Source organism: Sus scrofa, chromosome 13, assembly GCF_054392235.1.
Source record: "Sus scrofa isolate SSC_HxYL_T2T_F1_AM1 chromosome 13, Sscrofa_HxYL_maternal_Yorkshire_Landrace_v2.0, whole genome shotgun sequence".
Lineage (NCBI taxonomy): Eukaryota > Metazoa > Chordata > Mammalia > Artiodactyla > Suidae > Sus > Sus scrofa.
Window position 1 is genome coordinate 134294422 of NC_139395.1, and position 10817 is coordinate 134305238.

The 10817-nt window shown below is 36.5% G+C and overlaps 1 long non-coding RNA gene across 1 annotated transcript; it reads left to right on the forward strand.

Moving 5' to 3' along the window:
• Positions 1-9054: 9054 nt before the first annotated feature.
• Positions 9055-10247, forward strand: LOC146397622 (uncharacterized). Its single transcript, XR_014824395.1, has 3 exons — positions 9055-9252; positions 9365-9437; positions 10094-10247. It is a non-coding gene; the product is annotated as an uncharacterized LOC146397622 (long non-coding RNA).
• Positions 10248-10817: the final 570 nt, after the last annotated feature.

The following is a 10817-nucleotide window of genomic DNA, read 5'->3' on the forward strand; positions in this document are numbered from 1 at the left end:
TTATAACATCAAACCAAAGTTGTGTCTGCATTTATCTTTTAAAAAAAATATAGGAGATAAAATTTTTCTTGAGCTTCTGGAAGCTGCTTCTGCCTGCCTCTGTGTTCATAATGGTAATAATAATTAGGAATAACACTAGACTATTTTTTAATAACAGCATGATATGTAAACTTTAAACTTCAGAAATAAATGTCAACAAAACAAAGTATTGAGAGTTGAGAAAATGAAGGAACAAACACTGAGAAAGCCAAGGGAATAAACAGAAGGAGAAATATTGACTGTATGTTAATAATTCTACTTCCAACAAGATGCAGTCCTTTGGAGTTCCCATCGTGGCACAGTGGTTAACGAATCCAACTAGGAGCCATGAGGTTGCAGGTTCGATCCCTGGCCTTGCTCAGTGGGTTAAGGATCCAGCGTTGCCATAAGCTGTGGTGTAGTTTGAAGACGTGGCTCGGATCCCACATTGCTGTGGCTCTGGCGTAGGCCTGTGGCTACAGCTCCGATTAGACCCCAGCCTGGGAACCTCCATATGCCAGGGGAAGCAGCCCTAGAAAAGACAAAAAGACAAAAAAAAAAAAAAAAAAAAAAAAAAAAAAAATGCAGTCCTTGAAATAAATGGGTTTCCAACTTTTTCGAAGTCATAGATCTTTAGAGTCAAAACATTCCCTAGCAGCTTAACAGAGAACATAATTCTTGATAGTAGTAGAATATGATAGGAGTGACTATGAAAAGAAAAATGAACAAGACAGAGAATACTCAAGCAGTTTAGCATAGTAGTTTAAATGCAAGAACTCTGGTGTCATACTACCTAGGTTTTAATCCTTGCTCCACATCTAAAATAGGGATAATAAAACCTATCCCAAAGGGTTGTTGTAGGGATTAAATGAGTTAATAAATGTAAATCACTTAGAACAATATTCTCTCCAAAATAAAGATTAGTTATAATTATCTTCACTCACATTTAACATATGATAAAATTTGTAATTTCCCTAAGACACTCCAAAGTAATCTCCATTGCTGTAGTTTACCCAAATATTGTTTTGTTTGTTTGTTTGTTTGTTTTTGCCATTTCTTGGGCCACTCCCACGGCACATGGAGGTTCCCAGGCTAGGGGTCAAATCAGAGCTGTAGCTGCCGGCCTACACCAGAGCCACAGCAACACAGGATCCGAGCCACATCTGCAATCTACACCACAGCTCACGGCAACGCCAGATCCTTAACCCACTGAGCAAGGCCAGGGATCGAACCCGCAACCTGCTGGTTCCTAGTCGGATTCGTTAATCACGCACCACGATGGGAACTCCCCACCCAAATATTGTTATACAACCTTGCAGAGGCCCAGAGTTTTGGGGAGCAATGATTTAAACAGTGATTTAAAACCTTAGCATATTTATCAGGACTCTTTAAAATGTCGATACCATTTGATTCTATAATTTTATCTTAAGGAACCTAGCATAATGAAATGATAAAAAGGCGAACAACTGTTAAAAAATATATTCTTGGAGTTACTGTGGTGCAGGGGGTTAAGGTTCCAGCATTGTCACTGCAATGGTTTGGGTCGCTGCTGTGGCCCGGGTTCAATTCCTGGCCCGGGAAAGTCCACATGCTGCGGGAAAAGCCAAAAATATATAGATAGATATTCACTACAGCATTATTTATTAATAAACATTTGAAAATATAAATGTCAGATAATAGGGAAGTAAATAAGGAATTATCTAAATAGATGATGGCATATTTATAAGGTAGAATCTATACAAAATTAAAAATGTTGGTCTCTGAGTGGTCACGAGCAAAGGAGAGCCATATGCCCACTACATAGGGCTGTTGAAGGGATTAAGCAGGAAAGCTCTCATGCAGTGCAGAAATGAAAGCATAAAACAATAACTGGGCAGCAGGAGGGAATTCAGGTGTGTTAGAACTGTTCTGTATCTTGACTGTGGTGGAAGACACATGATGTCATGCATTTGTCAAAACAAAGAACTGAACACCACAAAAAGTGAATTGTACTTTATGTAAAATTTAAAAAACTGATTATCTTGAAGATTCTTTCTGGTTATGACATTCAATAGATTTCCTCACCTATAAGATAGAATTGTTGGAAAGGAAAAATAAATTGATATGATTTTGCATCATGATGGGGAAAAAAGAAAAACATGTTGACCTCTGGCTGTTTTTCATAATGAATGTTAATTACATGTGAAAATGCTGATGGTATAGCGGTAAATGAACTCAGCAAAATATATAACTATATTTAGAGCCTGGTTTTGACTCTTTAAAAATTATGTCCAGACATGACAGAGGATAGTATAAGAAAAAGAATATATATATATGTATGACTGGGTCACTTTGCTGTATGGCACAAATTGACAGAACATTGTAAATCAATCACAATAAAAAGGTTTTTAAAAATAAATTGAAGAGAAAAAAAAATATGTCCAGAACATACCTTTGGAAATATACTAATAAGTTAACATTATTTCAGAGGGTTAGAACAAAAGTCATCACACCTTTTCTGTAAAGTGCCAGCTACTATAAACATTTTAAGTTTTGCAGATCATAAGGTTTCTGTTACAACTACTAGACTCTGCTGTTGTAGTATGGAAAGCAGCAACATACAGTGGTCAACAAATGGAGGTCACAGTGTTCCAATAAAACTTTATTTACAAAAACAGTCCTGCTGCCCATAATTTGCCAACCTGTTGTGTTAGATTTACAGAGGCACTGATTTCCTTTTTTATATTTTGCTCAATTTTCTATAGTAAGAAAAGCATAAATTACTTTCATAATCTAAAAATTAAATCAATACATGTTATAAAAAGCAAAATACACTGCTTAAAGAATAAGAAATACCATATTCATATATATATGTGAATCACTTTATGTACACCTGAAAAACTTTAAAAATATGAAAGATCCAATTTCTCTGCATCCAAAAGTAAAATAAAATTTAAAAAGCTGATGATATGCATCAACAAAAACTGTTTTGAAAAAAAAAAGCATTTTCTTAAGAGCTAATGCCTATCTACATTTTCAGTAATCATTTTTACAAAAAAATCACTACTCCTATTATTTTCTCTAGTATTATTGGAGCAGTACAAATAGATTTTCCCACATGATTTGATGTTTCAGAGCTAACTTCAATTATGTATGTGTTATGTGTTTTATTTGTAACACATCTCTCTTATTTCATGCAAAGCCATGCAAAGTGGAGGAAATGGCAATATTTATACTTTGGCTCACTTGTTTCCAAAAGCTTCCTCACTGTATTATCAACCTTCATGCTTATTATTCTTCTCTCAAGTCTGTACCTCCTGTTCTGACAGAATGATTACCTCTCTAACCCCATCCCACCCAAGACATCTGTGAGTTAAAAATGAAGGCAGAGGATGTGGCTGGTCCAGGGCAATGCTTTGAGACTTACTGGCTTGAAACAATGGTAATTAAACTTAGCTGCACATCAAGAGTTCCTGTCGTGGCACAGCAGAAACAAATCCAACTACGAAACATGAGATTACAGGTTCGATCCCTGGCCTTGCTCAGTGGGTTAAGGATCCAGCGTTGCCATGAGCTGTGGTGTAATCTGCAGACGCGGCTCAGATCTGGCGTTGCTGTGGCTGTGGCGTACGCCAGCAGATGTAGCTCCAATTAGACCCCTAGCCTGGGAACCTCCATATGCTGCGGGTGTGGCCCCCACAAAAGAAAAACTTAGCTGTACATCAGAATCACTAGGATATCTTTTTAAATAAATTACTGCTACTCAGGACGCATTACATACCTATTAAATCAGAATATCTGATGGTAGCCTCCCCTGTTAATTCTATCGTGAAATCATGTTTAAGATCTACTTGCTTAGAAATAGAGAAAAGGAACCCACACACACACCCTAAAAAACCCAGCAGCTTTGGGCAGTTTTTTAACCTTCAACCCCATGGTCTCCTCAAAGGTCTATAAATACCATGAAGTAATATACAAAAAGGTTGTATATAACTAGAGAGGGAGCCAAGAGCCTTCAACATACTCTCAAAGGGGTCCATGACTATATCCCAAAGTCAAAAATCACTAAAGAAGCTGATTCTCAGGCAGCACCTCCAGCACCATCTCTTACATCTCACATACACCCCCACCATGTTTCAAAATCCCTTCTTTTCATACATTGAAGCTTCTAAGGAAAATATCTGCTTTACTTATATGGTTTCAAGTCCTGAAATGTTAATCCTTACATATTCAGTTAGGCTAATAAGTATTTTTTTTCAAAGTGCTTATATGAAAGAAGAATCCAACATCTATCCATCATTCACATGTTAGCAAGAATTGTTTTAAGTTCAATGTAGTTTTGTTCTGCCTCTTGTCCTAAGGTAGCTATTTTGACTAGGCAGGGAGAGACATATAAAGAACTTTGAAGGTCTAAGTAGGGGTCCACAGAGAATTTTTTTTTAATTAAGACATTGAGAACCTGAAAGATTAAGGAAAGCATCTGAGTCAATAGGTATGTGTAAAAAAAGAAAATGCAGAATACTCAAAAAATAATTTTTTTTTTTTTTGTCTTTTGTCTTTTTTTTGTCTGTTGTTGTTGTTGTTGCTGCTGTTGTTGCTATTTCTTGGGCCGCTCCCGCGGCATATGGAGGTTCCCAGGCTAGGGGTTGAATCGGAGCTGTAGCCACCGGCCTACGCCAGAGCCACAGCAACACGGGATCCGAGCCGCGTCTGTGACCTACACCACAGCTCACGGCAACGCCGGATCGTTAACCCACTGAGCAAGGGCAGGGACCGAACCCGCAACCTCATGGTTCCTAGTCGGATTCGTTAACCACTGCGCCACGACGGGAACTCCTCAAAGAATAATTTTTAACTGTGATATTCCAGACTGGTTGTAGGATGAATAAATAGAAATTTTTCTTTTTTTCTTCTCCTCTCTCATATTTATCATTTACAGACTCCCAAGGTCATTAACTGAGGAATAATGCCATCTGCACCATGAGAGTCAGTTTTGAACAAGGTAAACTACAGAGTCAGACAGAAGTAGTTCCAGTAGCAGCTATGCCATTACTGACCAGGTGGCCTTCAGAGATTTAGTTAATGCCTCCAAGTCCAAGCTTTCTATCTGTAAAATGGCAGTGATAATTATTACTTACTAAGGTAATCCTGAGAACTAAATTTATGTGAAGAACTTATCACAGTGGTTCAAACTAACAAATGTTTAATAAATGGCTGTGTTATACCATAACTTGGCAAGGTTATGGACCAAGAGGGCAATATGTGGACTGATCTAAAAATGCAACCATGTTTCTATGGGATTTCTATGGGAAATTTCCACATTCCAAGCAAATGCCTTTTATATGGTCTTCATCACACAAACATTTAAATACTTTAAAAATTCAGCTTACTTTCTAAAAGAACATCTTTCCAACTGTTAATTCCTTTTACTTAGTTATTCAGCTACCATATTAATCTCACAGCTACATAAACTCCACTCTGAACTGCAAGTTCCTTAGGAGCAAGGACAGTGTCTTTATTGAATAATCATTTATCAAGCATCTATATACCAATAACTAGAAATAAAAATATACACACAATACAGTTTATTTCCTAATTTCTACTTGGGGAAAAGGACTTGCAAATACATTCCAAGATATATAATGCATATTATAATAGATATCCATGCCAAGAACTTTGGGGCACAGTGTAAAAAGATATTCATTTTATTTGAATTGATAAGGAAATTTTAGTAAAGGGGATGACATTTGAAATGGACCAAATGTTCATCGAAGTTAATATTAAATAAAACTGAGATTAGGAAATAGAAATATATGAGCTGCTACTGCAGGGAAAGATTCATAAGTGGACTATGATTTATTTGGACCCTGAGTACAGAAGATGAGGATAAAAGATGGAACTGCTTGGTATGCATGTAATGGTAAAGATATACTATTATTAAATAGTAAGCTGGCTGATGGGAAATAAGGTTGGAGAGGTACTACCTTGGAACTAGATTTTGCAGAGCTCTAGTAACTAAGCAAGAAAGTTCCCTGAACTTGAAAATCCCAAGGACTTTATTTAAAAAAAAAAAAAAAAAAAAAAAAAAAAGAGGCATTATATATTCTAAAACCAAGGTACGTGTAACATGTTAAAAGCAGAGCTAGAGGAAGGTTATTCCAACAGTGATATTGTGGGTAAAGATGGCAGATCAAATCATCTTGAAAGCAGTTTTATTAATGGTGGTAGGACCTGCTATAAAGAGAGAGCAAGTATAGGAGTTCCCTTCATGGCTCAGTGGTTAACGAATCCAACTACGAACCATGAGGTTGCAGGTTCGATCCCTGGCCTTGTTCATTGGGTTAAGGATCCGCCGTTGCCATGAGCTGTAGGGTAGGTTGCAGACGCAGATCGGATCCTGCGTTGCAATGGCTCTGGCGTAGGCCAGCGGCTACAGCTCCAATTGGACCCCTAGCCTGGGAACCTCCATATACCGTGGGAGCAGCCCTAGAAAAGGCGAAAAGACAAAAAAAAGGAGAGAGAGAGAGAGAGAGCAAGTGTAAAGATATAAAAGTTACATTTTATGAATGTTATCAGGGATATTTGAGTAATAATATTATTGACAAATATATCAAATGTAACAGTGAAGATGATGAATTTTTTTAAGAAGACAAAATTTATTTAGTGCTATCAACATGCCAAGTATCATGTGACAATATCTAATGCTATTTTACATGTGAATCTATAGAATATGTACATTATGTTTATTCAACAGCTATTTTCTATTGTATATTTTATTTCCACAAATAAGTTATCCATTTCTGCTGGGTAGGATCTTATCTCGTATTTCTCATTAGGGAACTTACCTCTATAAAAGACATAAAGTCAGCATTTAATAAAATCTTATTGTCTGATTAAATAACTGAGTCCAGAATTAACAGAAAACTACCCCCAAGTCTTAGGTAGGACACTAAAGGAATGTCCTACCTAACAAAACACCCCAAGGAACCCACTTTCCTTTATTGCTATATAACTTCCTAAAACTAATACAGTAGAAAAAGTTTCACCCAGTGTCAAGTCATTCTAGACAATAACTACAGTTCAGTTTATTTAGTGATATTCTGTAGAACAAATTTTATGGATCTAAGACATCAAGGGAAAGTAAGAAATCATGTTTCATGTCTGTTTGGGTATGTTTTTCATTTTTAAAGTGTGATCTTAAAGGGGGATGGGTGCAGAATAAGAGAGTAAATCAGTCCAATCTTTCATAGCAGCATATTTACTTCACAAAAAAAAAAAAAAAAAAAAAGACTTTAATTGCATAGGGTTAGGGAAAAAAGAAAAAAAAGGTTGAATACCCCTCCTTGACAAGATTCATGGCTTTGACGTGAGAGTAAAATACACATTTACAGTAAGTCTGGATTTGGTGGTAGAATTTAAAGCTCTTGTCCATCAATGTATCATAATGGGCTAATGTGACACTTGGATAAGAGCACTTGTTTGAGCACTTTTAGAAAAGAGCAGAGGAGTCTTTGCAATGCAGTTAAGGAAGTTTAAAAATTTAAGGATGTTTTCTTTTCAATGAGAAACAACACTCTTCAAAAAACTTGAGTTGGCAGATTCATATTCAGAATCTGTGTTGTCACTCTGATGTTCGGGAATGGATACGGAAGGAAAGAGAATCTCAAGGTCACTGGGAATAGTCTTTAGAGTATTCTTACAGGGCTTATCTGTGCTCACATGCCTAATTTTTTTCCAAGTGCAAAGAATGGCCACTTGCTTGAGACAGGCCCAGTGCCATCCTTTATTCAAGTTCCTTTATACTCCTCTTTTTAAAGAAGCTGTCAAGTTCTTTTTTTGCAGCTGACAGAAAAGGCCAAATCTGTGGTACAGGAAAGGAGGCGCAAAAAGAAACTTTTTTGTGTTGATGTTTTACTAAGTGAGCTAAGGAGAATTTTAGAATCATGTAATTTACTCTGGAGGCATTTACTGTACATAGCTATAGTGATGGTAATTTCTTTCATTGTTGAAGTGAAAAGATAACCATCAATCAGTTGTCAATTGGTCAATTGCAGAAGTGATGAAAAGAAACTGGTAGGAACAATCACTTCTGTGGCTACCTAGACCATTTGGAGGCTTAAGAAAAGTATGGGAACTGGATTGCGTTTTAAAAAAGGATTGGACCAGATTTTCAAAAAGGTTAATAGGCATAACTTCCTTGCAAAGAAAGGCTTTGCAGTTAAAAATAATCAGCAAATACATTTTTAAAAATGCAAAATTAAAAAGACATGGATTTTAAAAAAGTTTTTAATAATTTATTAAACTAGATATCAAGTAAGTAGACCTCCAAATCTTGAATTTCAGTGTGTCCTTAATTGAGATAATAAATATATTATACTAATAACCCAACACATGTATTTTAGAATAAATTAGTGAAAATTACTTTGTACTCAGGCTTTAGTCTCAATATAGGGCACTTTGAAATAAATAACTTTTCAGGTATTTATCACAAGAAACTGAACATCCAAGTGAGTTTTGAATGCTGCTCTTAGGCAAACATCTACAAATATTTAATTTTTTAATGTATGGAAGCTCACATAAAGGCTAAGTTTAAAAATCATTAACTTGCATAAAAGACAAATGGCACTTTGGGATTTAGTGTTACAAGCAAGATTTCATTTTAATTTACCCTATTTACCTAAGAATAGCAATGTTATTGATTTGTTCTGAATTTCCCCACACACGCAGTTTTTTTTATTATTATTTTTTTTTTTACTGTGGTAGGTAATAAAAAGGATTACAGGCCCCCAGAAGGATGAGATATCATCAGTTTGTAATCCAGCCCATGGTTTCCTAGAAACCGTATTGTCTATTCTGTTCCGCTATGTGAAAAATGTTGAATATCAACAATGGGTTTCAGTGCTGTATTGTTGAGTTTTGTATGAACTAATCTAGCTTCACTAAGGAAAAAAAAAAAGAAAGAAAGAAAAGAAAAGAAAGAAAGAAAAAAAAGAGAAAAAAAAAAAGAACCACAGCTTTGGACAAAAGTCTATAGCCAGTGCATTTGAAACTCCCCTTGCACAAGGGCCGACTGTAGCTGGGGAAAGACAGTTTACTCATTTGCTCTCTCCTTTCACACAGTCAGCTGGCCCTCTTCTCAGGTGTAGATCACCTATTATCATTTCACCTGTTTTGATTCTCTGATGAGGAAAGTCCCAAGACTTATCAGCTGGGATAGGCCTCATTTACAAGACAGCTCTGTTCAGTATTTGGAAGGTAAGCTATTTGCACAACTTCTCTGCTGTAATGTACTGGCCTAGCTCTAGAACTTTGCAGCACATCACTTATTTTTAACTTTCACTTTTTCTTCTCTTTTCTTCTTTTGGAGAAAGAAAGCCTGACAGGTTTCTCCGGAAAAGTGACCATCCATGGAATGAATGAAATGTTCCCTTTCTATTCCAGTAAGTAATTGACTTGTAACTAAAAATTGAACTGGCTGCTATGTCAACTACAATGTGAGCGGCTGCTGGCACAGGTGTTGCTTACTCTTTAGCCTGGAAAGAAAAGGGGCTTAACCTGTGATTAAATTTAAAGTCAATTGACCTCAACATGAGAGTACATAATTCTCACTTGCCTATGGAATGGCCTGAGTCTGTTTTAACCCCGATTCTGGCACCTGTGTTTTTAATGTTTGGAGTAGCTAAAGCTAGAGTTGCTCGTTTGGTTAGAAATAAAGTGGGTGGAGAACAGTTCTAAGCAAATAACAAATGATGGTCAGCCGACTAAGTCTTTAATCCAGCGCTCAATGTGTTCTTTTCTTTTAATGCATTAATTGTAAGTTCGTGTAAATTATTATTCAAACTTTTTTTAAAAAATATGGATTCATGGGCAACCATTTTATTACTAAGGATACAGAGTAAATCTAAATCTGTGAATTACTAACAAGCAAAGGATGTGAGAATGATGACACTTTCAAATGCTTAAGTTTGCTTATGTAACCTATCACAGGCTTTTTAAATAAGCCTTGCACTTTAAAGATTTTCTTAGCCCTAGGAATGAAATAGCAATATTGTTTTTCCAGGTTTCTGTAAATTAACAAAAGACTGTTTACTTTTAGCAAGATGACCTTGTTTGAGTTTTGGAGACAAACATATATCTACTTCTCAAAAGCAAAATAAAAATCAATGACATCTAAAATTACCATTTACACTTGAAGCTATTCTCCATGCATTTTATGTAAAATGACTGCATGCTAAGAATAAGTCTATAAGGTGAGAACAGCCTAGACTGTTGTTTTTTCTTTCTCATTTCCTTTTTAACCTGAGAATTAGAAGAAAGTACTGATGATGCTTGCTTAACCCTGCTTTTAGTGCCAGGCTGTGACCAGCTCTCTGTGAAACCATTTCTGACCCTCTGCTTGCAGTGGTGAACATGAATTTTTCCCCTTCCTTGCCCATCACTGTCAGTCAATTATAGGATTGAACTGAACCAGAAAATCTGGTACAGTCTGGTAATTAGTACAAAGGGTTTCCAGTCTAGTGTAAAGACGGGGATGCAAGAGCCCCAGCAGTCACAGAAATCGTTTTGATTGGCCATGGACATTGCCTTTTAGTGCTGCTCGGTGACTTCCTAAAGATATTGCCTCCTACCCTACAGGTTTTCTCCTTCAAGTACATTATGGACCTTTTCAAAAGTCATGTGTGTGTGTGTGTGTGTGTGTGTGTGTGTGCGCGTGTGCGTGCGTGCGTGCATGTGTGTGTGTGTGTGTGTGTGTGTGTATACGTTTCTTTTTTTAGATCCAACTTCTCCCATTTTTAGTCTGTCATTTTTGCCTATCAAAC